Source organism: Urocitellus parryii, chromosome 7 (assembly GCF_045843805.1).
Source record: "Urocitellus parryii isolate mUroPar1 chromosome 7, mUroPar1.hap1, whole genome shotgun sequence".
In the NCBI taxonomy this organism is placed as follows: Eukaryota; Metazoa; Chordata; class Mammalia; order Rodentia; family Sciuridae; genus Urocitellus; species Urocitellus parryii.
Window position 1 is genome coordinate 105,857,990 of NC_135537.1, and position 26,541 is coordinate 105,884,530.

Genomic DNA, 26,541 nt, shown 5'->3' on the forward strand with positions numbered 1-26,541 from the left:
TCCCTGCCCTAGCGGAAGATTTTTTAAGCAGTGGCGATTTTGGTAACTTAGGTCAAAGCCTCCATCAAAATTCTATCATTGAACTGTAGATCAAAGAGCATCTCCATGGATGAATAGGTATTTCCTCTCTGTTGTAGGGGACAGGAGGATTGAAAGACCTTTTGAGAAGTAGAGGTGTTTTTACCTTTTTGGTCTTCCAGGGCCTACAGGAGATTTAATTCCCCCTTTTCCTCTTTTGTTCCTTTATTTCTTCCTTTTAAAAACTTTTAATAAATAAGTAGAGGATCTCTCCAACTAGATAATAACTAAAAAATATTGGTGAATTTCAAGATTAAACTTTCTTGTTGCTTTATAAATTCGTCTGAGTTTGGGAGCACCCTCAATTGCACAGGAAGTGGAAAGTACAGGAAGGAGGGCAAAGAAGCGCTTTTCCCCTGGTACAGGAAGGGGTCTGGGCAGTGGTGATTTCCAGATGTTCCTATTGAGCACTCAGGGCTGATGGCAAGTAAGGCCAGGCTCCTTCTTGTGAAGAAAAATGTTTTTTTAACCCTTCATGATTTGGCTGAAGATACCTTTAGCATTCACAGATATTTAAGAGTAGTCTCATCAAATTCCTTGTTATAAAATGAATTATAAGAATTACATATATTATATGGGATTCAGTGACATTGGACTTAGTGACAAAGAAAGTGATTATAACAAACTCAAACACCTCTGTCACAATAAAAATAACCTCAATTAGTGAAATTAATGACAAAATATTTTTTGAAGAAGAGGTAATTAAAAAAAATCTCAAGAAAAAAATCTGACGATGGATGGTGGTGATGTTTGTAAAACAATGTGAAAGTACTTAATGTCACTGAATTATAACTTAAAAATGATAAATTTCATTATGTCCATTTTGCCCCAATAAAAAAATTCAAATGTATTCTTGTTGAAAGACCTGCTTAAATGGATGGTAAAATAATTTGTAAAGATAAGAACGAATAATAGCAAATAAGTAGGTGTTTCCTCTTCATGATACACACCGGTACATATGTTCGCCACAGTATTCTCTGAAATGGTGAAAAAAAAATCTCTATATATATCCTGTCCTGCTATTTGTGGAAAACTCTCTCTCTCTCTCTCTCTCTCTCTCTCTCTATATATATATATATATATATATATATATATATATATATATATATATATATACATACATATACATACATACACACACACACACACACACACACACAGATTTGTATGAATGACATTCCATTTACTTGGTATATCTCAGATACATCAGGTCCACCAGCTCTGAAGCTCAATTCCATGTCTTCAGATAACCTGTGGACACCTGCTCTTCCCTTCACCTTCCCTGTTTGGGTAAGTGCATTAATAATGTGAACCCAACTGCTCAAGTCAGAAACTCAGATGCTGTTCTTGAATTCTACTTTTCCTTTATTCTCCACACCAAATCAGTCATGAATCAGCTTAATTGGATTTCCTCGGTGTTGCTTTTACCTGTCCCATTTTTTTCTACCCCGTAGTCGCTACCCTGAGGTAAGTAAGGAATTAGGCTCTCTCACTTAAGAAATAGGCTTCTAGCATCTATCCTGCTATCCCCCTATCTTAAATATGGTGGGTCCTCTCAAAGTGCAAAGAAACAGTTTTCTTAAGGTCAATGATCTGCTGGTCTTTTTGGATGTATGATCAAGTTGCTTAGCAAATTGATTTTACAAAGGCCATCAGCCATAAATTTGGAAAGATAGAATTTCTGCAAGTACCCCAGATTTTGTTCTCTTCCACAAAATAGTCAATATTCTCCTCCTGAAGTAGTGTGGACAATAAAAAGACAAAATAATTGGGGGGTTAGGTCCTCAGGGCATGTCATGGTAAATGGCTCTCTTACATTAGTGCCAGCTGCCCCAGGACAGGATTGTTTGTTTTATTTACATACTCATTAACTAATAGCATTGATACACCACCTAAATGTGTCAGGGGTTGAGAAATGGGACAAAGCCTCAACCTGCAAGAAGCACACAGCCTTGGGTTGGAACAGAAAAATGGATGGCTGCTTTTACAGAGTGGTGTGCTAAGGACAGGGTAAGGGGTCTGGAATCGCTGGTCAGGGGCATCCCTCACAGCATGGAAGGATCAAGGAAAGATTCCCAGGGCTTGGAAAGTAAAGACCTCAATTTAAGATATGTCCTCTCCATATCTGGTCCTTTTTCCATTTTAGCTAAGAATATAATCAATGTGGCAAGTCCTGGATTTTAAAAATCTCTTCTGTAAGTTGTATAACCCTAGCTACCAGTCAGGCTGAGCATCCTTTCATGTTTGTGGACCCTGTGCATTTTTCTTTTCTTTTGTCTCTGTTGTCCTACTGTTTGTGGAAAACTCAGTATTCAAAGATAACTCTGGGACAGAAAGGGAACTTGTCTTTGTCCTTTGAAGGACTGATTTCCCAAATCCTACACACATCTGTGCACAAAAATAAGGACCAGGATGTTTTCCTAAAAGCTCCCTTGCTTCCTTCCAGGCTCTGCCTTCTCTCTAATTATCCAGCTTCCTCTTCTGGCCTGGTGGTCACTCGGGAAGGTCAGCAGGACATGATGGAATCAGTACGTGCAGACACCATTCTCATCCTTGACTGTGTTTTGTTGTTTTTCCGGTCAAAAGGGAGAAAAATCTACACAGATGGACAGAGGGAGTTATGTGTAGGCTTGCAAATGTGAGAACTGTCTGATAAAAGCAAAGTATTTGATTGTGCAAATCTTAAAAGAATGAGGTCCAATATCATATACGGTTTGAGAGAAGTGTCTATAGAGAAACTACTACATGCATCTGAGAATGACTCTCATTCATATAATTAGAAAATGCATTGCCTTCAACCTCACATGTCAGTCTTACCCCTATCAACTCCAAGGACCCAGCCTTTCTGCTAGCTGGCTTGATGGCAGTCAGGACTCTTCAACAGTGCTTTGTGTCTTTAATACCTGGTGGCCAGAAGATAGAGTCGAAGCTGCCTGAAATGTAGGGGGTCAGAACATCCAGGACTTGAAACCAGAGGTCCCTGGCTAGGAGTTCTGATGCTGTTCCTACTCAGCTCTTCTGTGAAGCCATCTTCATCTCTCTGGGCCTTGCTTTTCTCATGTGCAAAATGGGAAAGACATTTCCTTGATCACTGAGTTATTATAAGCATGAAATACCACAAGAGTAAGTTGCTGTACAGATGTTAGGTGTGTATTCTTTTTCATTATTTTTTCTTTGCCTTACTACATCACACATAATACCAAGAAGAGGGCCTTGAATATTAAATTGGCACTTAATACTTACACTTTGCTTGATTAACAAGAACAGTGGGTCCTTGGGGGAACCCCGTTGAGGACCACTTTAATTAGATCCCTAAATCCCTGACCAGCAACATCTGCTTCACCTGGCTGGTCAGCATGTTAGAAATGCAAATTCTCAGGCCCACACAATCAGAAGCTCTGCCAGAAAGCAGGGGCTTCACAAGCTGTTTTTACCTCCAGGTGGTTCTAAAGTGTGTTAAAAGTTTTCAGCCAACCAAATTATCTTTTTTTTTCCTTTTTAAAATGAGAATGCATTTACATTGTCAATAGTGTGATGGTCAAATAGAATGAGATTTGGTGAAAGACAAAGTGTTTAAATAATAAAACAGTCTCAGGAGGGTACCTTCAACCTGTTAGGTTTTCCTTAAAATAGTAAATAAAACATGTTTCAAGCAGAATTGTTTCCTGTTACTTATGGAAGAAAAGGAAAAGTTAAGCTTACTACAGGATGTGAGATAAGCAATGTGATGTCTACACTGCTCTAGAGCAGATAGGTTTATCTCCTTTTCTGATTTTTTTTTCTTAATATTTACTAATCTCAGAATTCATAAACTTATGGTTGCTACACTGACTACTCAGTTCTGGAACATCTAGCAATGGCATTTTGTCATGCTATAATTTCTGATTAAATGTATTTTTATTTAAATCCAAGAATCATTTGTCTCTATTCCTAGCCATAGCAATTAAACTTAATACTAGACTCATTAACACATCTGCATTATCAGCAAAAAACTCCCTCACTTCAGGAAATTCATTCCTCCAACCAAGAGTACAATCATTATGGCCAACCTTTCTCAGGCTTGTTTCTCATACCTTAATCTTTTGATTATGCAGTTTTTGTGATATTAATGAATAGTAGTATTTAGTATACATAATGAGTGTTCTATATCATTGGATATTCCTAAGCCTTTTATGAGAGATGCATCAGTGATCACCAGTGTACCTTTTGATGATCATCAGGAGCTTTGAATGTTAATTGTCTGACACTTGATTTTTAGAGGAACCTATGTATTTATATAAACTACAAGTGATTCTATATGCACAGTGCAGTCCTTAGAGTAAGATGTGATGCTTTAATGACCAAAGGCTCATAGAACTTCATTTCTAAAAGAAGCATCAGGGCTGAGGTGTAGCTCCAGTGGTAGGGTAATTGTCTAGCATGCTGGATGCCCTGTGTCCAATTCCTAGTACACGTGTGTGAAGCATGTAATAAATGTTTAATGACAGAATAAGTAACAATTGCTAAAAATGGAGAGACTATTCATTGTAATAGTATCTATTATATGCTGAGAGTCCACTATTTTGAACTTTTATAACAAAGCTCTTAGGCAGATATTATTGTTTCCATTTTACAGACACCAAAACAATTTTTAAAAGTATTCCACAATGGACACAGATACTTTAGTGCTCAGGCACTCAGTGTGGAAAGATGTGAAACGAAGTGTATGGTTGGTTTTATGAAAGTGGCATCTGAGAAAGTGAATGCTGCATGCTTGAATTGAGGACTTCATTAATCCAATTTTGTTAAATAGTTTGCATTAGTTAACTGCTTGTGGAAATATGTTTCTGACCTGGAGAGATGAAGGAGGAGCTGTGTGGTTAGGTGCAAAGCAGAGCTCAGGTTTAGGAGAGCTCTGAGGCATGAAATAGTGTGCTGATCACATGGACAGAGTTAAAGTTTCAGCAGAGTAACAAGAGGTTGGGATTGCTCCCTTTATAACCTTCTTTAGGTAATCTTTATAATGCTGAAACAAAAATAGATGAATTGTTATTAGACTGAGCAAACCAATGGAAACACCAAAATATATTTTACTAGAATTTTTTAGATTAGTAAATGCTATTTTGTGGAGAAAAAAGGAGACATGATTAGAAAACACAGAAAGATATTTCTATGCATAGACATTCTAGTGGAAGAAAATTAATCCATAAAGCAAGAAAATGCTGGCGAATAGCAAAGTTGACACTAAGAAATGAAAAATTGCCTCAAATGTCTCACATTATACATATCATGACAAAAGAGGTGTAGATAACATCAAATCTTATTTTGAGGGGCTGGAGTTGCAGCTCCAGTGGCAGAGCACTTGCTTAGCATGTGTGAGGTACTGGGTTCAATCCTCAGCACCACATAAATTAATAAAATAAAGGTATTGTATCCATATACAACTAAAAGAGAATTTTTAAAAAAATCATACTGAGCACAGACATATCTCATTCTTTAGTGCCTTCTTGTGTGATATTACTATGTAAATTTTTGCTTAGTTTTAGAGAAAAACACGTTTGATATCTATTTATCCTGTTGAATAATGTATGGACTTGAATGTTTCTAACCTCTGTTAACTTTTAATTTGATCCAATTATCTGCTGCAAAGCTGCTTTTTAAATGCCGTCTCTGGTTGAGCTCAACAGATTCCCCCACCTTTTAGCTCTACAACATGTTATAGGGTTTTAGCATCTTCCATCAATGTTCGAAGCAGCTACATGACCTTTGGGTACTTGCTCTACTGGTTGGACACTGTTGTCAAGAATAGGAAGAAAGCTTCTTCTCACCTTTGCTTCTCTTACTGCACATATCTGTCAGATTCTTTTGTAATGTGCCATAAATGACAAAATTGTGACACATACAATCCTGAAGCTGCAGACCCTCATTGCTTTTCCTTTGGCAAGTATCATCATTGATTCCACTGAATGTTCAGTATTGTTCTTGACATTTTATGCACGAGTTTGGGACAAGGAGGGGGAAAGGAAGGGTTTGTACATCAGCACAATATTCTTCCACTGAATTCATCTGTCTCCATTCTTTTCAAGGACTGATATACTTTTTTACCAAATAAGTGAACAGCTTTATTGATCCATAACTGAATAAATCACTGGCCCTCACTTCCAAGTTAATTCTACTAATAGTTCATATAAGTCAGACTTGGGATACAAGAAAGTTTTATGGAATATTGATATACAATGTCAAAAGTACACCACAGAATTGGTCTAAACCTTTTTAGATCTTCTAGATGCCAATGTGCAGTTTAATTCTGAGATTACGTTCAACACACACACACACCAAGTTCATTTAGAGCATGCCTCTAACTCTGCCAAGATATCACTTAAATGCTTATCCTTCAGTAATATTTAGTACTTCATAAACTTCAAATCAAATATAAAATGCATAGTACCTTACTAAGTCATGAAACTACAGAACTGTAAATACATGCTATTCAGAATTTTTAAGACTGCTATAGTTCTGTCAGCTTGGCAGTATTAAGGAGTTTATGAGAGTTACGGAAATGGATTCATTCGACCCAAACTGTTACCTTGTATTCCATGGCATCTGCCACATATTCATGACCAATGTGTGACAATGCAGAATAATGCTAGCCAATATATAAAATGAGAAAGCACAAGATTTAGTCAGATCTGGAACTCCAATACAGGATTTCAACTTTTTGAATATGTGATCTTGGGCAAATCATTTAATGGCAGGAGAACTTCCACAGGGATGTTGTAAGAATCCAATGAGACACTGACAGGGAAGTTCACTGTAAAGCAAGTCTCATATTCTGTACCAGAAATCACACATTAGCATCAGAGAGGGTAACTCTAGGTGTGAGAAAGGTATACTAAGCTCCACTGAGGAAAGGACATGATAGGGCCTGCAGCATAATTAAGCTTTGTACAGAGGCATTGTTTGGACTCACTATACTTTTCAATGTGTTTGAGACACTAATAGGAATTTAAAACATTTTATCCTAGTTTTTCTAGTTAGTAAGAACTAATATACAAAGCAGTTACCCCTGCCAGGCACTGTACTGAGCACTTCAATAAGGTCATTTCCTTCCTTATATATGAGGAAACCAGGGGCATGAATTAGGGAAGGATCCACAAGCAAAAGGGATCACAGCCAGAATTCCATCCATGTTCACAGTGACTACTGAGCAATGCAGTATTCTGTATGTTGGCTGTTTTCTCCTCCTCCTGTAAATCAGATCCCTAGAGAGTCTACTCCAGAATACTGATGTCCTTTCCAGTACCTTTCCCAACCTATTTCAGAAGCCTGTTTTGTGCCTTCTTGCTTTAGGATTTGCTAGGAGACTGTTTAAGTTGATAAACCTGCTAACACCTGGAAGTAATAACTGCATTATTTATATGGGGGTCTCTAGTATCTTTTGGGGGAGAGGGAAGTGCCGGACCCACAGGTAATTCTCAAACCTGGAACAATTGAATGCAGTCTGAGGAACAGTTAGACGGGAGGGCAGCATATGCCACGTCTGCAGCCACCTACTGAGTTGGAAAGACCTGGCTCCACAACTTTCCAAAGCAGGGGAAGACTACAAATGGCACTCAGTGCCTGGGGAGCCTGCTTGCTTTTCTCTTTTGAGAAATAGTTATTGCATGAAAAGAGCATGTAGAACAGTTTCCAGATTTCCCAAACACACAGACTTCTCCCCACCTATAAATAAATAAAATAATAAAATAAAGTCCATTGACAACCAAGAAAATATATATATATATTTTAAAAATGGAATCCAGTCTTGAATTAGGTTAAAAATGTTTTTGATAATAACATGCTCTATTCACCTCAAGATAGTGCACCCCACTCTAGATTGAGACAGTTTGTCACATGGGGGCTGCAGGCTGGTGGGCATTAGCGGTTGTGGTTAGATCCATTCAGATGAGGAAGAGTGTGTCCTCAAGGCAGGTAGAAAATGAGAGTAAAAATTTGAGGACAATGAAGCCGCCAAGAAAAAAATCAGGAAAAATTCAAAATGAGATTCTTTAATTCCTACTTTTTCTTGGTCCCCTTTTGGGATCCTACCTTCTTTAGTACGTAAAAATGTTTAAGTGGGAATTGGAATACTTTCAGAAGTTATTCCTCTAGGTCTAACTTTTTACTCCTCTAATCACAACTTCACCATTACAGAAATAAAGTTATATTTAACAGAATGCAGAATCCTGTTTTGATGACTGGAGTACCAGATACTCTGAGGCTCTCAGATTTTGTTAACTTCAAACAAATAGGCCTCTCAGGGCCTATGTGCTCAGGACTGGCCCTCGGAGAGGCTACCTTCATTAGAAAGATGCAATCTTGGTGTTTACTATTAAAAGAGCATATAATTCCTAAATAGCATTGAAGTGTTCCAAACTGGTCTTAAGAGGTAGGTAAGACAGGGAACTTTACTGTTCTTATTTTACAGATAAGGAAATATTGATATTCTATTTGGATATCAAACAAGACAAGACTAAAACAATGTTGTTGAGGCCTCAAATGTCCTTCTAGTGGCAGCGTAAGGAAGGCTGGAACTGCCACTGTGGAGCCCTCTCTCTCTGGGCCTTGGGCTTGGGTCATATGTCACTTCCTGAAGGAGCTCTCCTCCTGCCCTGAGACACATCTCCCTGGTAGAGGTCAGGGTGCTCTGTTCTTTCCCTGTTCTGTTGTCACATTTATTGTCATCTGTTATTGCACTGCATGTTCTCACCTGGACCCTGAGCTTTATGGGGGCCTCATCTTGTTCTCCACTGTATGCAGTTCATGAGCTGTGGGGGCGCCCAATTCACTGGGGCAACCCTATTTAATGAGACCCAGCATCTTCAAAACAGATTCAGGTACTGATCAAAGGACACCTGAGTAATGAGTAAAACGGGAGGGGGAATAAAACAAGGTGCCCTTGAGAGAGGGAGTATCAAGGAAAAGAAGACCCCCGGTTCTTAAGCCCCAAGTAATGGGAGGAAAATAGGTTTTCATAATGCCAGGCAGAGGGCTAAACATTTATAAGTAGATTATTTGTTGTTTATTCTTCATATGAGATTATTAGTTCCATTTTACAGAGCTTCAAGAGGGTAGATGTCTTGCCCAAAGTTCATCAGCCCCTTTGAACAAATTACACAGGTAGACCTAAACCTTATCCTGTCCACTTGCAGCTCTAGGCTCTTTTCTCTACATCCTTGTTAAAGCCCTGGGCCTTAGTTTAAAAGCAATTTCCCATCAAATTCTTTAATATCACATTTTCATCTATGTCCTGTAATTTCCATAGTATCAAATAAGCACCAAATCTTGCGAAGGACCAACTGCTCTTTTGGAAGAGTTATATTCCAAATTCATAGGAGAGTACTAACCTGCACAACATTTCACACAATTTTTCAGGGCTGAGAAATGCAGAAATAATTTAGGAAATTCCTACAACTCTGAATATAATCATGATGATCTTTCAACATTCATAACTGAGTACAGAAATTAAGGAAATGCCATTACTGCTATATACTTTGACTTGGTTTGATTCATGAGTGGTATTATTTCAACTCTTTTGGGTCAATGCATTTAATTTGTAATTCTCCAAAGATAACTTAGTGATATGAAAGATGAGGGAAAGTGGATCTGAACTGGATCTGGACAATATATAATGCAGAGTCAGTATCCTAAGGGGACCCAGCAAAAGGGGAATCAACCGAGAAGGTACCTTTAGTAAAGCCAACTTTAAAAGCTTATGGTAGGGGCTGTAGATGTGGGGCTGTGGATGTGCATCGTTGGTAGAGCAGTTGTCTAGCATGCATGAGGCCCAGATTTGATCCTCAGCACCCCTCCCCCCAAAAGTTATGATACCCTGAATTAATGTTCTTCCTATAAATCCTTCCAAAGTTCTGTGAATTTACCAGTCTCTTATGAATTGGTTGGTATTCTGGGTCTGGATAATGTCTTGGGGTGAATTTAGTTCTCATCTTCAAGTTTTGGCTCACATCTCATTATACTGATAATCTGGATTCCTTGAATAATGAATAAATGCCTGGATAAATGCCTTATCCAGAATGAAAAATAAATAAATATGCATTTTTCTGAACACATATATATTTATCCTGGAAATATTCTAACACACACATACATATTTATTCTATCAGTGTAGCTCCATTTATAAAACTATTTTTAAAGATGACTCAGTGAAGGTGAGAGCAATCCAGTTATGAGAGGTTCAAACCAACACCAGGTGAAAAATGAAAATCTGGGACACTATTTTAGATATCAAGCCGTGACCTCGGTGTTCTTCAGATACCCAGGCAGGCCATGGGGTGAAAAGCTTTAAGGTGAAGTCCCATAAATATGATTGTGCGGGCCAGTTGTAGCTTAAAATAGCAAAATGGAAAAAAAAAAAGTCTTGCTCTTCAAGACTGATTGGGACAGGTGTAATGGAAACTACAGCAACGGGCAAACTGAAGTCCATATTAGAAGACCGTTAAACAAGCAAAAGTGGGGGTCAAAATATGGAAAGAAATTGTACCTTAAGGAATGAATGGAAATTTTCTTTTCATTAAGAGATAATCATTCACATTTAAAATTGTGAGAAATTTTCTGCTGGAAATAGAGTTTATTTATATCAAATGTAAAAACTTCCCTAACTAAAATCATATGCAAAGAGAAAAGTTTAATTTAGTATTAATAGGAAAATTCAATTATATGAATTTACATTTTTTTGTGAGATTCAAACTTAACCCGCAGGGATGCTTTAAGTTTTGCATAAATTCAAAAGAAAGATCAGGTAAATCTCAAAACAAACTTGGAAGCTGACCATAGTAATGGCTGAGAAAAAAAGTGCAGTCAGCTTTCAGGATAGGTGGAGATTCTTGATTGGAGGACTCTTAACTTGTTGCCTTGTAATAAGGCTCAGACAGTTGTTCTGGCTCTTACCAGAGTTTCCATGTTCTAAAACCCTCTATGAATATCCACATCACGTAGGATGCACACTCCTGGACATGAGCCTACAGGTAACCATGCCCACATCCATCACAAGTTTCCTAAGGCTTCTGAGCCTCCCTTCTCCTACTTCATGATCAAGTTGTTAATTTGCTCTAAGTGTTAGTCTGTGTCCTAGAAGGTTTTCTGTATTTCTAGGAGATCAATATCCAGGGTGATCCTGAAGATGGATCAAATCTGTTAGAATACCTAGGAACTATTTACGCTTCAACTAGTACACTGGAAATGAAACATAATAATAGGCAATGCTTTCTGAGCATGTGCTCAGCACGGTACTAAGAACTTTGTGTTATCTCTAACACTTTAATTCTTTAATGTTGAGATAGGAATGAACGTATGAGGAAACTAAGGCAGAATAGTTAGTAAACTTGCCCAGATATTTCAAATCTGTGCTCTTAGCTACTAGTCAGTATTACCTCAATCAGGTAAGCTGGTTGACTATAAAATCTCAGATTCAGGTTGGTCATCATCATGGTTTAGATATGAGGTGTTCTTCAAAACCTCACATGTGAGACAATGTAAGAAAGTTTAGAGGTGACATGATTGGGTTATGAAAGCTCTAACCTGGATTAACTTATATGGGTGGTACTTGTAGGCAGGTGAGAAGTGGCTAGAGGAGGTGGGTCACTGGGAGTGTGCTTTGGGGTTGATTGATATTTTGTCCCTAGTGAATGGAGCTCTCTTTGCTTCCTGGTGCCATGTCATGAGACGCTTTCCTCCTCTAAACTCTTTTGCCATGATGTTCTGCCTCATCTTGGGCCCACAGCTATGGAGTCAGCCATTTACAGACTGAGACCTCTGAAACTATAAGCCTCAAATAAACTTATCCTCTTCTAATTGTTCTTATCAGTTCTTTTGGTCATAGTGAGCAAAGCTGACTAAAACAGTCAAACGATGGTGTCACTTCCTAAATCCTGGAGGAGGTTGTCAGGACTATGAAAGGCAGCTTTCTGTCATCATGAAGAAGACAATATTTTCACACAAAGGTGCCGAGTGACGCTGTCACCTTCACACATAGGGGCAGCCTGAAGCCTGGGAGGCTGCAGAGCTGCTGGGCCCTCTCTCTCCCTGGGTTGTGAACAGGAACCCTCAAGACTGACCCCTGCAGGTTGAAGATGCCTGGCCAAATCCAAGAACCATGATTCCTCATATAAGCAGAACAGATGCTTTCTCTAAATCAGGAGGCTGTGAAGTCACCAAACATATCTGCAGTACTGCTTCACAGAAGATGCTTGCAGGTTAAAACTAGGAAAGTCAACAGGGCCTTTTTTTTTTTAAACCACAGCCTAATGAGCAGGACACTGGAACACATGTTTCCCCTGTAGAGTTATGGAAGTCCACCGAACATACTACTAGATATATAAAAATATAAGCTTGAAGGCCTGTTTGAATTTCTCCCTTATAAATCAGATAATACTGGTCTATCTAGAAATAGACAGTCTATCTCCTTTTTCTATCTCATGGATACACATAAGAGAAATCATTATTACATTTAACAAATTCAGCAGTGATAATATTAAGTTAATATCAGGATACTGACAAATTAATGTTAAATATTTTAAAAATGAATGCTTGCTGAACAGCCAGAATCTCATAATATTAGCCTATTCTAAAAATCATTTAGCTCCATAGAGGTTGACTCTTGGGTAATCCAGCTAATCCGATTAATTTACATTTAGCTAATTTAAAAGTTGAAAACCTGGGGACAAAGAGAGCTAGTGTTTTACAGACATTAGCAAAAGAGATGTGAGAAATTTCAAGTATAAATTAATTCAAAAGATGAATTGTGTTAGTTTAATCCTATGAGTAAATGGAGCAGCCAAAACTGAGAAACCAATGTTATAACCTTGTTGGCCAAGACACTAGTCTACATCAGTATGCACATGTCTCTGACATAACTAGTACATATCAGGTGAGCTGTGGCTTATTCCCTAGCTACATTTAACACCCACTGCCTCAGTGTCAAAGGTCATTTTTTTAAATCAGTAATTACTTAGCTTCAGGTTAATAGGAATTCTACAGAATTTGATAACATATTAATTCCACATATTATCCAACAAATAAATCAGACATGAAGAAGCACATAGGCATTTTTCATTAACACAGAACATTCTGGCCAAATAACAAATGTTCAAGATTCATTGATAATAACTAGGATCTACCAGAAAACTGAAATTGCCAGAGCATTTACATTCTGAAATTAGAAGACCAAAGTCATCTTCTTCAACTACTAAAAAATTTCTCTTTTGGGGAAGAAAAATGTTCTCGCTGCAAAGCCAGGCTCATTAAGTAAACTCCAAGCTAAACCTTTATGAGAAGAATTCACAATGCTAGAAGAGATGTTCTTTTTGTGTAAAGAAGCTGACCACAGTGGGAGGGTCAAGGGAGGGTTCAGAACTCCCTCCTAGAGCTCTGGGAGGGAAAGGCATGTTTCCTTTCTAGCAGTCAGAGCAGAAGCCACCATGAAGATCACCAAGAAGAGCGGACAGAGGCTTGCTAGAATGTGAGGTGGTCCTAGGTTGGTCAGGTCTCGCCTGCCTGAGTTAATGTCTAAGGTAGCAACGGAATGTGCCCCTGGAACACCTGCCTGGAGAGCTCTGGCTAGCTCAAGCTACCAAGGTGTTAAACTCTAAATAACCCCGTGACCCTAGGACCTCTGTGAGCCCAGGCAGTTATGGAGATGCGCACCACCCTCTGTGGCTCCCCGAAAGGACCAAAGGGGAGGAAGGAAAAGAAAACACTTGTGGTGAGACTTACTGAATTGGCTTCTTTTTCCAAAGGGCACGAATCTTTGCTTGCTAGATTCTTTGGTATAGCAAGTTCAGACTTCTTAGCTTTTGGCTCAGCTTTGCTTTCTTTGGCAACTGGTTTTGTCACAGGTTTGGGGGGACTCCACTTGTTAGGCAATGGATTGTGCACCAGTGCTGAGGAAGACGGCGCGCTTCATCATCGTCCCCCATGTGTTCTGGAGGGTGCTGGGGGGCGTTCAGTTTCACATAGTAGCCGTGATACTGAGAATGCAGCTCCCCATTACTGGGGTTGGGGATGTGGTGGCGGCCAGAGTACTTGGACTGGGACACGATGGCGCCGACCTCCTTTGAGGGAGCCTTGACATCAAGGGCTTATTGACGACAGTTGTCACCTGCTCGTCAGCCATACTCCTTTTATCTTGATTGAGTCTGGCCCCGGAGCTGGGGTTTTGCTTCTTCATGGACTTTGGGGAGGGAGGTTGGGGAGAGTGGCTCTGTTTGGGACTTGCCTCAGGAGACCTCGGGGGTGTCGTGCCTTTTCTATAAAAATGAGGAGATTCCTTTGGGGTAGGTGACTTTTCTGGTACCTTTTCTTCTGGGTTTTCTTTAGCATCTACACCTTCCTGCAATCTCTGTTTGATGTAATCGGGGCATGGGAAAAAAGAAAAAAAGAAAAATAAGATGTAAAGTCTTGTATATCAGGTTTCTCTATAGTCTTTTTTTTTTTTTTTCTAAAGGAGATTAACTTTTTCCCCTTTAAATCTGTTTATAAGGCTTTGACTAAGCATGAACACATTTCATTTTCCAGGAAAAGATACTGTTTATTACTGAAAGGGTACTTTTACGACAATACATTCTGTTAATTGTCCTATTTTGATAGCCATAACAATCAATCAACTCTAACTTCCCTAATTGTATTATTCTTCTGTACCTGCAGAACATAGAGGTGAAATTCATGTTGGTAGAGGAACACCATAATTAACCTATTTATCCAAATTACCACTGTACACTTAAAACACAGAAAGCACATTCTTATATAAAGAAGTGACTCTTGTATTTGAAAATGTAATAATGTATCAATATTGTAAGGCAAACTCTGCAGATAACATATTGGTAATGATCTGTCATCAAAGAATCATTAAAACTTTCTAGTTGGGTGCTGAGGTTGTGGCTCAGGGGGACAGCGCTCACCTAGCATGCATGAAGCACCCTCAGCACCATATAAAAATAAAATAAAATAAAGATATTGTGTCCACCTAAAACTACAAAATAAATATTCAAAAAATCCCCCAAACCAAAAACTTTCTAGTTGGGACAACTCCTGTAGTTTAGGATGTGCTGTACAAATCCTTTCCAGGTTGTCCACTCACAGCTGTGACAAACAGATGTTCTGCAGGTGTCCAAGTCAAGACAAAGCAGTTGTCTTTGAGGCTGCAGCCTCAGGATTTTTAGCCTCAGGATTTTGATTTACTTTATATACTTCATGATGTTTGTAACAATAGTGTTATTTTCTAGGAATAGAAAAATGTTCAGTTTTTAAAAAGTGCATTTTTACCAGGAATAAGTTATAAAGAAGCAGAGTGCATCAAAAGATGGCACAGGCTGACAGCACTTAAGGATGCCTGTGGTACTGACTGGGGCAACTTGGGGGACCTGGGACAGTTCTCCAAGGCAGCACCCTCCTCTTAGGCACTTTAGGTCTCACCCCAGGACCTAGTCCTGTGCACACTTTGGCCACCACTCCTCCCAGCTGCTTTCCATTACCATGATATGAGGTCAAGGTCACACACAATGTGGTTGGCCACCTTTGTAAATGAGCAGGAGCTGACAAACCATCTCTCAAGTCTACGGTGAGGAAGCCATCCTCTCTTACTTGCTGCGAGATCACTGACCAGCACCAAAACAGACTGGTAGACCAATGGTACAGAATAGACGCCACAGAGACTAACCCACAAAATTACAACTATCTTATATTAGACGAAGGTACCAAAAACATGCACTGGAGAAAAGATAGCATCTTCAACAAATGGTGCTGGGAAAACTGCAAATCCATTTGCAACAAAATGAAATTAAACCCCTGTCTCTCACCATGCATAAAACTTAACTCAATGTGGATCAAGGACCTAGGAATAAAACCAGAGACCCTGTGACTAATAAAGAAAAACTAGACCCTAATCTCCATCATGTGGGATTAGGCTCCAACTTCCTTAATAAGACTCCTTTGGCACAAAAATGAAAACCAAGAATCAATAAATGAGATGGAATCAAACTAAAAAGTTTCTTCTCAGTTAAAGAGACAATCTTTGAGGTGAATAGAGAGCCTACATTTGGGGAGAAAATCTTTACCCCTCACACATTAGATAGAGCACTAATCTCTAGGGTACATAAAGAACTCAAAAAGCTAAGCACCAAACAATAACAACAAAACAACAACAACAACAAATAACCCAGTCAATAAATGGGCCAAGGACCTGAACAGACACTTCTCAGAAGAGGATATACAATCAATCAATGAATATATGAAAAAATGTTCATCATCGCTAGCAATTAGAGAAATGCAAATCAAAACTAAGATTTCATCTCACTCCAGTCAGAATGGCAGCTATCATGAAGACAAACAACAATAAGTGTTGGTGAGGATGTGGGGGGAAAAGGCACACTCATACACTGCTGGTGGGACTGCAAATTGGTGCAGCCAATATGGAAAGCAGTATGGAGATTCCTTAGAAAATTGGGAATGAAACCACCATTTGATCCAGCTATCCTGTCTATACCAAAGGACTTAAAAACAGCATACTACAGGGACACAGCCACATCAATGTTTATGGCAACACATTTCACAATAGCTAAACTGTGGAACCAACCTAGATGCCCTTCAGTAGATGAATAGATTAAAAAAATGTGGTATATATACATGATGGAATATTACTCAGCAATAAAAGAGAATAAAATCATGGCATTTGCAGGTAAATGGATGGCATTGGAGAAGATAATGCTAAATGAAGTTAGCCAATCCCCCAAAACCAAATGCCAAGTGTTTTCTCTGATATAAGGAGGCTGATTCATAGTGGGGTAGGGAGGGGAAATGTGGGAGGAATAGATGAACCCTATTAGATAGGGCAGAAGGGAGGGAGGGGAAGAGAGAAGGTATGGGTTTAGAAATGATGGTGGGATGTGATGGACATTATCCAAAGTACATGTACGAAGACATGAATTGGTGTGAATATACTTTGTATACCACCAGAGATACGAAAAATTGTGCTCTCTATGTGTAATAAGATTTGTAATGCATTCCAGTGTCATATATACATAAAAATTAATAAAAAATAATTCATATTTCCTTTCCTAATTTGGTAAGCATCCTTCGCACTGTCTTTTGTGATGCTCTACAACTGAGCCACATCCCCAACCCTTTTTATTTTGAGACAGGGTTACCCAGGCTGGTCTTGAATTTTTCATCCTCCTGTCTCAACCTTCCAAATCACTGGGATTACAGGTACATACCACCAGCCTCAGCCAAGTGCCCTCTTTTCAAAATTGGCTACTTTCTTTCAACTCCTCCATCAAAGATGGTGGTACGATTTCCTGGCCCAGCAAGAGGCATTGATCGGATGAAGAAGAGGGGCAAATGTAATACGTGCAAAAGATGACATCTTTGTTTCTGAATTCTTCCTTGGTGCTATGTGCTGGATACTGAGGGAAGAAGGAAGCACAAGAGGTGATTATGTTTCCCATCAGAAGACTCAGTCCTGCTTTTTACATTTGTTCATTTATTTTTGACACCTGGAATCAAATCCAGGCCCTCACCCATGCTAAGCACCAGGTCTACCACTGAGCTGCACTCCCAACCTTTGCCCCTACTCTTTAAAGTCCAAAATGTCTTTCATACTGCTCCTCTGGGGAGAAGCCCCTTGTGATTCTATTGCAGATTTACTTTTACAACCCATCCTTATGTTCTGTGGTAAAGTATACTTTCCTGAGAGTCTGACACATATCCTAAAATATGTCACCCCTTTGTCTAAAATGCCATCAGAGTTGGCTTTATTTGTGTTTTACTGTCATTTGATTTTATAGCTTTGCTGAACCTACCCATCTAGGTCTGGAAGTGAATGTATGGAGCAAAGACAATTAAGATAGTCCAGACTCTTGGAGCTGATGGAATTTTAATGTAAACCACATAACACTGAATCAATTACACAAATGACTAAGTTCTTATAATGTCCTTAAAGGATAAGTGCAAAAGTTATATTTGCAAAAAAAATCACCAGTATCTATCTCAAGATTAAGGAACATTAAATGCTCATGTTTAACTTAATTACACACATAGAAAAATGTGGATAAAATAATATACTCTGGCAAACACGATTAGCTATGTATTTTTAAAATTGGAAGATAAAAGTAAAGAGATGCTGAATGGTGAGAGAGATGATAAAAGGCCCATGTGTTTCATTTTGAAAATGGGACTGTGACAGTGCAGCTTACAAATTCAGGATTAATCCCAGTGACACTTGGCCTCACCTGCATTTACTGTGGAAAGAATACAAACAGCAGAAGTGGGAGTTGCTTCGACAGATACCCAACCAAAGGGATAGCTGTCAGCTGAGGTGGAGACTGAGGAAAAGCTGACCAGTACAAGATGCTGTTTGCTGGGAGGGACTTAGGCAACTCAATTACACTGGTTCAAGAAAAATTAATTTTGTAAGACAGCACTTTAGGATATACTTTAATTATTGGAAAATTCCTATAAAACTTGAATATTATACATTATGTATTATGTAGGTGTGTGACTTAGCTTTTGCATCAGTGTGACCAACATTCCTGTCATGAACAACTTAGAGGGAAAGTATTTGGGGCTCATGGTTTCAGAGGTCTCAGTCCATAGACAGCCAACTCTATTGCTCTGGGCCCAAGGTGAGACAACACATCAGGGCGAAAGGAGGAGGCCCAGTGAAAGAAAACCATTCCGTTCATGGAGGAATCAGGAAACAGAGAGAGGGCAAGAGAAAGGGGCCATAGGGAAGATGCACCTTTCCAGGGCACACCACCAGTGACCTACCTGCTCCATCCACATACCATCTGCTCACAGTTACCACCTAGTTATTCAAACTAGGATGGACTGATTAAGTCAGAGTTCTCATAATCCAACCACTTTACTTCTGAACATTCATGCATTAACACAAGGGCTTCTGAGGAGACTCCTCATACCCAATCCATAAATATGCTTTTATAAAGAGTAAAGAGAATCCTTCCTACTTCTTAACTTACACTGTATTATTAGTAACAGGTCAAGTTGAAGATAATTTGTCCATTAAAGGAATTTTTATTAATGGGTTTATAAAGCTAAATTTTGGACTCCTTTGAATTCATTTTTTTAAAATGATTTTTTAGTTGTCAATGGACTTTATTTTTATTTATTTATATGCAGTGTTGCGAATCAAACCCAGTGCCTCACACATGCTAGGCAAGCATTCTACCACTGAGCCACAACCCCTGCCTTCATTTCTTTTTTTTTTAAACATATTTTTTTATTTGTAGGTGGACACAATATTTTTCATGTATGTTTTATGTGGTGCAGAGGAGTGAACCCAGTGGCCCACATGTGTTAGGCAAGCACTCTACCAAATGAGCCACAGCCTGAGCTCCTGAATTCATTTCTTATCATGTTTTTTAATTCTCAAATACAAGTCTAATCACTCTTTCAATTTCAGAAGCCTGGTGTGGCACAGGTTTTTCACCCCAAGTGCATGAGGAAAAGCATGTCTTACATAATTGCTTTTGCCTACTCTTCTAAGATGAGTTTTTCCAGGTATATCCACCCAGATTCACCAACAGGGCTTTGATGATACTCCAAATCTGTTGAGCTCAAAGAATTGACTAGAGCCGGGTGTGATGGCACACACCTATAATCCCACACCAGTAATCTCAGGAGGCTAGGGCAGGAATGTTCCAAGTTTGAGGCCAATCTGGGCAACTTAGACCCTGTCTCAAAATAAAATCACAATGGCTGTAGGTGTAGTTTAGAGGTAGCACACTTCTGGGTTCAATCCATGATGCCATCACCACCACAACAACAAAAAAGAATTTACTAGAACAATGAAAGTATATTTTAGCACCAAAGTTTAGATTTTAAAAAAATGCCTAGCTTTATTATGCTTTTGAAAATGGCTGGCTAAAGATATACACACAATCCCATCGGGAACTATTCTTGCAGCCAATCCTCAGCCAAATTTGAGGTGCTATCCCCAGAGATTTTTATTTAGTAAGTCAAATCAAAGCCCTAGAAATCTTAATGTTCATCTAATGCTCCAGATGATCCTAGTATACACCAAGTCACAGGTGTTTGAAAGCACGCAAAAAAAATGCACATGTTGACTGGATGTGGTCCTCAAATCAGCCTCATATGACTACATCCAGTTGGAAACGGTTCCAAAGTAGTATAGTCATGTGATAGCTGGCCAAACAATAAGGATATATATAGCTAGCTTTTCCACAGTAAGATGGAATGATTTTTAAACAAGACATTTAATATAATGCAGAGGACAGAAGTTTTTCCTGGAAGGCTTTCTCTTGGAAGGCACATGCTGTGCCCGCTACTTGTCCTGTGTGGTTGTGTGTGTTAGCAGTGTGGTGCCAGCAACATAAAGCTGATGAGATGCAGCAGTTCATTAAGAGGACTAGCCAGAACGCTGCCAGGGAGGGAAATTATGACAAGTGCTGATGCAGTCAGCATTTTTAAGTCAGTCGTGTTTTTATAGACACCATTTATGAATTCTAAGGGCTTTGTCCCCACTGGGGATTCAAACTGGGAAGTAGTCAGATGCAGGTCACCTTCTCAGTGACATGCCACACTATATGAAGTAAGTCAGCACCCCACCCACTGACACTGGAAGCTAAGTCTTCATGGTTGGCACAAAGGTTGTGTACAGACAATGGCAGATGGTGGCAGCAGGGAATCCAGTTTGAACTTCAGAGGTGAGCCACCATGGGCTGGCTATGGGCAGAAGGAGCACCATGAACAGTCCCCCAAACAAATTTCTAGAAGGGCAGTACCCATAGCAAATGCTTCGTAGTGACAGTAGAAGTCATTAAGCAGAAATTAGGAATTTTCTCAGGAGACTGCCAATCAATCAATGAGGACCAGATTGAACAACTCTAAAAGCATGATTTAATCAGTAGCAGGACCACTTTCGCGTCCCCTCCTTTCCTCTAGGACCTTACAGTCCCATCTGTAACCATGCCACACCGTCTGTGACCACAGCTGTAGCACTTGCCTGAGATCCGTGGGACATCTATTCCGGTGCCCAGCCCTGGGCCAGCACTCAATACATATTTGGTGAAACTGAATACATGGAAATGAATATATGGTGAGAATAACCAGAAAACTTAAGAATTACTAATTTCATGTGTGCTAGTGGATTATTTGCTTTCCCTTCTTCATTTAAAAAAATGTATTTTAGGTTTGGAAGGAGAGCTTAACAGCCATCTGTTTCTGGATGCTTCATTTTTCTTAACCCAAAGTAGGACAGATTAAGGAGAGGCATAGGCAATTATGTTTTTACAGACTTCTAACTCCTGTCGGAAATGCAAGCTTAGTTAACACTAGTCCATAATAATCTACACCCGAGACTTCACTTTCACCTTTGATAATGAGTGTACTCTGTGTGTGAGCACAACCTGCTTAAACAGGGCAATAAGCATGTTGCCTAAGGAAGTGGGCTGCCTGTCTCCCAAAGGGGTTCAGACTCATAAATTCACCACATTCTGGGACAGTGTTTCAATTTCTTTAGCCCATGGCCAGCTCCACTGATAAATAAAACCATCTTTACATCCTATTTAACATAACTTGCAATTAAGAACAAAACAAGAATCTTGATAGGGAACAAACTGAAACTACAGGACAAAGAATCCTGTGTATAATTTCCCAGTTGTCCTTGTTCTCCAACCCCTTCATCTTCTTGGTGATCACCCTCCAAACCTTCATCTCAGCCCACCTGGCTTAGGAACACAATTTTACCAGCACAACCATGGCTTGGGGTAGACTCACATGACCACAACTCACAAGACTGATGTATGATACCGAAAAGCCAGTTCATTAGTTGACAGCAAGCTCTACCTCTTGACAGATCTCCGTGGAAAGCCTGATCACAAAATTAGTTACTGGTGAATGTGGCATGGGGACAAGGAGCATGAGATGAATCAACTACCTAATGGCATGAAGCTGAGCTGGCCTGATGCAGCCATTTCCTGGGTGAGGATGATATTGCCAAGACAGCCATACACACCGCTGGCTATCATTTCCTGCCTCCTTCCCCCCAACATCCTTGCCAGTGCAACTACAATGATCCCAGGTTTGGCTCAGGCTTTTCTGGGCAGGGTTTGGATGAACACTGCCAATCTTTGCCTCTGTGACTCACTTATCTTCTCTACTTCCTCGGGTTGCTGATTCTTTCTGGAGGTGTTGTCCTACACCCAGTCATGTTACGAGGAAATCCTGCAGTTCTTGCAGCCACACTATCACCGCAGATCATCTGACCTCTCTCTGTGCAGTGTCATGGCTCATTTTCAAGTTTAACCTTCAGAGGGCAAACTTCTGAGTTCTTGGGAGTGACTCACTATGTCATTCACACTGCTAACAATTCAACTGTCTCTATGTAATCATCTATACACACACTCACATACATCCATTTGTATGCTCTTTCATTATTGGAACTTAACTCTTTGAGAACAGCCCATATGGCTGTTTTTTCCTGTATTTTTAACTCAACTATAGAATCATTTCTTTTTTTTTGAACTACGGCAATAAGATTTAATTAAGATGGTATATACCTGAAAATACCACCAGCTCCTAAAAAATCGATTTACCATGAAAATGTCCAAAATGTAAGCTTATGACATCCTTTTTCTCAGGGCTTGCAGTGTCTAGGCATGGCACAGGCATGGAAAACAATGGAGATATTTATGTCTGATATATGTAAACTCAATGAGCAGCCTGACTTAGAAGAATTCCTTGAAAGCCCTGTTAGCAAATGTCTATGTGATATGGTCAACCTGTAAATGCAGAGTGGAAAGCATGAGTTAAGGCCCTTGAGAAGACCTGTGATGCTCCCTACAGAAAGGGCCTTCTCTCCAGTGGCTACAGGAAATGCTGGCTGTGGGTGCAGCTTTTCCGGGAGCTCCGGCTGCCAACAGACCCACTGTCATATCATTCTCCAGGGATGGATTCATTACTGATGGACCCCTTGCTTATAGGTGACTGTTTTAGTTAAGAAGGGGTGGAATTACATTTTCCCACAATATTTCTTTCCCCTCAAATGCTTTTACACCATAAAAGCCCTTTAAAACCATTCAGTCTGGAAAACTGAGATGACCTTCCATATCATTTCCCTGTTATTCACACCTAATAGAAGTCTCGAGGGACCCTACTTCCCAGCAGGACTTGGCGTCTGCAGACAACAATAGTAAGTTTGTTTGCTTTCAAAGCAGCCCAAGCCCAGTGTCTCCTCACTGTCCAGCTTCTTTCTACCATGGCAGCTCCCTGGAGAGCCCAGGAACACCTACTAGGTTTGCTGAACACCTCCTAGAACAGCTAATTCACCAAAGTACTTACACACTGGGGAAGTGTGAACAAAACAGGTGATTCCAGTACTATCTATCAGTACCGGAAGAGGAAATCAAAGGAATCCTTTTGCAACAAAATATAAATATGTATACAGGATTCAAATCTACCCACCAGCTTTCAAGAGATGTACATGAGAGAAAACACCCATATCAGTGATTGCCTCTGTGTTGGTCTTGGACTCTTAGAGAGTTCACTCCATGAGAGCAGTATCTAACATCTCAGCATCCAACTGGGCCCCTTATATAAAAACAAAAACTGAGTCTTTTTTTAACCTAGCCCTTTTCTGTCTTTCTTTGCAAGAAACAATAATGAAATAAAACAAAAAAACAACAAAAAAAAGGGGGCTAGGGTTGTGGCTCAGTGGCAGAGTGCTTGCTTAGTACATTTGAGGTCCTGGGTTTGATCCTCAGAACCACATAAAAATAAATAAAATAAAGATATTGTGTCCAACTAAAAACTAAATGTTAAAAACAAAAACAAAAAATAAGCATACCCCCAAATCAGCAGGTCAATTTTTTTTGCATTACTCCATCCTTTATTAAAGCCAAGTTTCTAGATTTTCTATGGCTCTTGCCATTCTGTTCACATTCACTTACCCTGTAAATTGGGACTCAGAGATGCCCCTGGTTCTTATGTTGTCTTACCCTCAGCAGAACCAGAAGCAAACCAAACACCCACACCACTCAGGGTGCTGGGAGGTATGGGGTGATATGCAGCTTGACCAATTTAATAAAAATCAATGGGTGGAAATTCTTTACCATGAAATACAAATTTTAATAGAAATTTAGAACATTTTGATCTCTTTACCTAAAAATCTGTTTATCTCTGTAAATAATCACTAGAAAGATGTTGCATATAGAAAAACGGAGACACATACATTCAAAGGTATAGCTATTTTGAAAACAAAAATCCTGTTAGTATATCACAGAAAGGGATGAAAACAGCTTACTGGGAAACTACTAGGAAGTGAGTTAAATTTAAACTTCCTGCAAGTATTTGTTGGTGGCTATTTTTTTGATATTTGAGAGACAGGTGATCAAGGTGACTTTTTTTTTTGAGGTTGTCACTTTCCATTTCTTCCATTATGACATGCATTTCCCTCTTCATCTATTACGGTTAATCTGTCTTCAAGTAGTTGCCAACTAACAACACACCTCTGAGCTTCAGTTTAGATACATAAAAAAACAAACGAAGTAACCCCACAGTACTTACTAGTTCTTCTCCTATTGCTGATGCCATTATCGTATGGTGTAAAAGCATTTGAGGGGAAAGAAATATTGTGGGAAAATGTAATTCCACTCCTTCTTAACTAAAACAGTCTCTCATAAGCAAGGGGTCCATCGGTAATCTGAATCTGGAGACATTTGTGATGGAATGTGCAACTAACACAATTTTTCATAAGTCAGATACTTTTAGATTCCTGACTTGTTTAGAGCTCTTGGCTCAAAACTGGGGGGATATGTGGCTGGGAGTGCAGAGGCAGACAGGGAGTACCCCCCAAATCTCCATTGCTGACAAACTTGAGGGGATATTTTGTTACTTAATATACACTCCCACTGATCTTGTAGTATTACTGAGTCATGAACAGGGACCTTTATGCGAGAAAGGAAATAAAAGAAAACCAAAGGCAGTGCTCCAATATTTCCCATCAAAGGAGAAGGGTTTTACCTGGTTGGTAGAAATCAGGTGACAGCTCCCTGGCTACAGCTCTCGCGATGTCGCACTCCTGGCGGGCGGCCAGCGCAGCCTGGTCAGCAGCGTCAGCTTTCGCTCTTGCGTGTGCAGTCCTACATGGGGCACGAAAGGGCCAGTCAGCAAAGGTAGCACCTTATTAACTACATGTGGACAAGCAAACGTCCATCTAAGAAAAGAACTGTTCATTAGGATCATGGCCTGATACCTGCAGTACTAAGCTTTAGTGTCCTATCACAGTGGGATTTCAATAAAGAGAGATGAAGCTACCTGTAAATCACCTCTGTCATTTGAGGGGAAAATGAAGAGGATGAGCGGGGCCTGTGTAGCCTGATGCTAAGTCTAGCTGTCGAAACTTATTGGACCAAATCTGTTGGCTGTGGTTGGTATTACCCACCCTGAAACTATGGAGAGAGCATATGATTTAATATAGTGTTTATACACTGAATTCCTACGGTAGAATCAATGTAAAAGTTTGATCAAGCAACCTCTGTTACAGTGGCTTTGCGGGTGGGGATTAGCAAAACTGTCATTGGTACTCTTTATCAATGTCCATGGCTTAAAAACTCTCACATGGGCAATTTTTGGGTGACCAGCATAATGCTACAAGGGATGTTGCTGGGAAATGTACATTACTGTCTCCTACCTGCCTGCTCAGGAGGGTTACCCAAGAGCCTACTTAGTTCACTTTTAAGCAATATTTTTTTGTATGAAATAAAAATGAAAACGGGGCAGAGCTGACACAGACAAAATGGATCTCTTGGTCTTCCACCTCTTCCCTGGCCTATTTGTATTCCCTGAAATCTCTACTACTTCCAAAGGGCTAGGGGCAGGGGAGAAGGAGGCAGGGAAAGCCTTAGGCTTCTTAGGACAACACAGGAGAATGGACATCACCAATCCCAGCAGAGAGGATGTGGAGGTCAGGCAGAGAACCATGGGTTATCCACTTCTGAAGCAGGCAAACCTTCTCTAGTTAGTCTTTAGGTGGAAATGATGGGTATCTAATTTTTCTAACTGCTTAAATTTTCTATCACTTTATTATCAGTAGGCAGGGCTATAAATAGCTAATAGTAAAAGCTGAATGGAAGACTGACAGAAGTACATGCACATCTCCCAGAGACAACAGAGAAGGGAAGAGTTGGGAAATGGCACTGTGCAGCTGGTCTTCAGGGAGAAATACAGCTGACAGCTGGCTGATGCCAACAGATCCAACCCACAGAGGTACACGGTCAGAAGGAAAAATAGGAAGATGGGGCTGGCCTGAGACCACTGGTAGGAGGCTCCATGCTCAACCTACTTTCTCCAACCCCCTCTTCTCATCCTGGGCTCTCATGGTGCCCATTTGTCTTCTTAGGACCCAGCCAAGCCTGGAGGCTTGATGGAAAGCTTCATGAAGATTGGAAGCTTCAC

At 39.8% G+C, this 26,541-nt stretch overlaps 1 pseudogene across 1 annotated transcript in view; it reads right to left on the reverse strand.

Annotated features, from left to right (window-relative positions):
• Nucleotides 1-2,575: 2,575 nt before the first annotated feature.
• LOC144255919 (junctophilin-1-like) overlaps nt 2,576-26,541 on the reverse strand; it is a 79,376-nt pseudogene continuing 55,410 nt past the window's right edge. Inside the window, exons 3-5 of the transcript XR_013343999.1 lie at nt 25,108-25,226; nt 13,828-14,472; nt 2,576-2,674 (exon numbers count right to left, since the gene is read on the reverse strand). The product of XR_013343999.1 is annotated as a junctophilin-1-like (transcript). The remainder of the gene's footprint in view (nt 2,675-13,827; nt 14,473-25,107; nt 25,227-26,541) is intronic.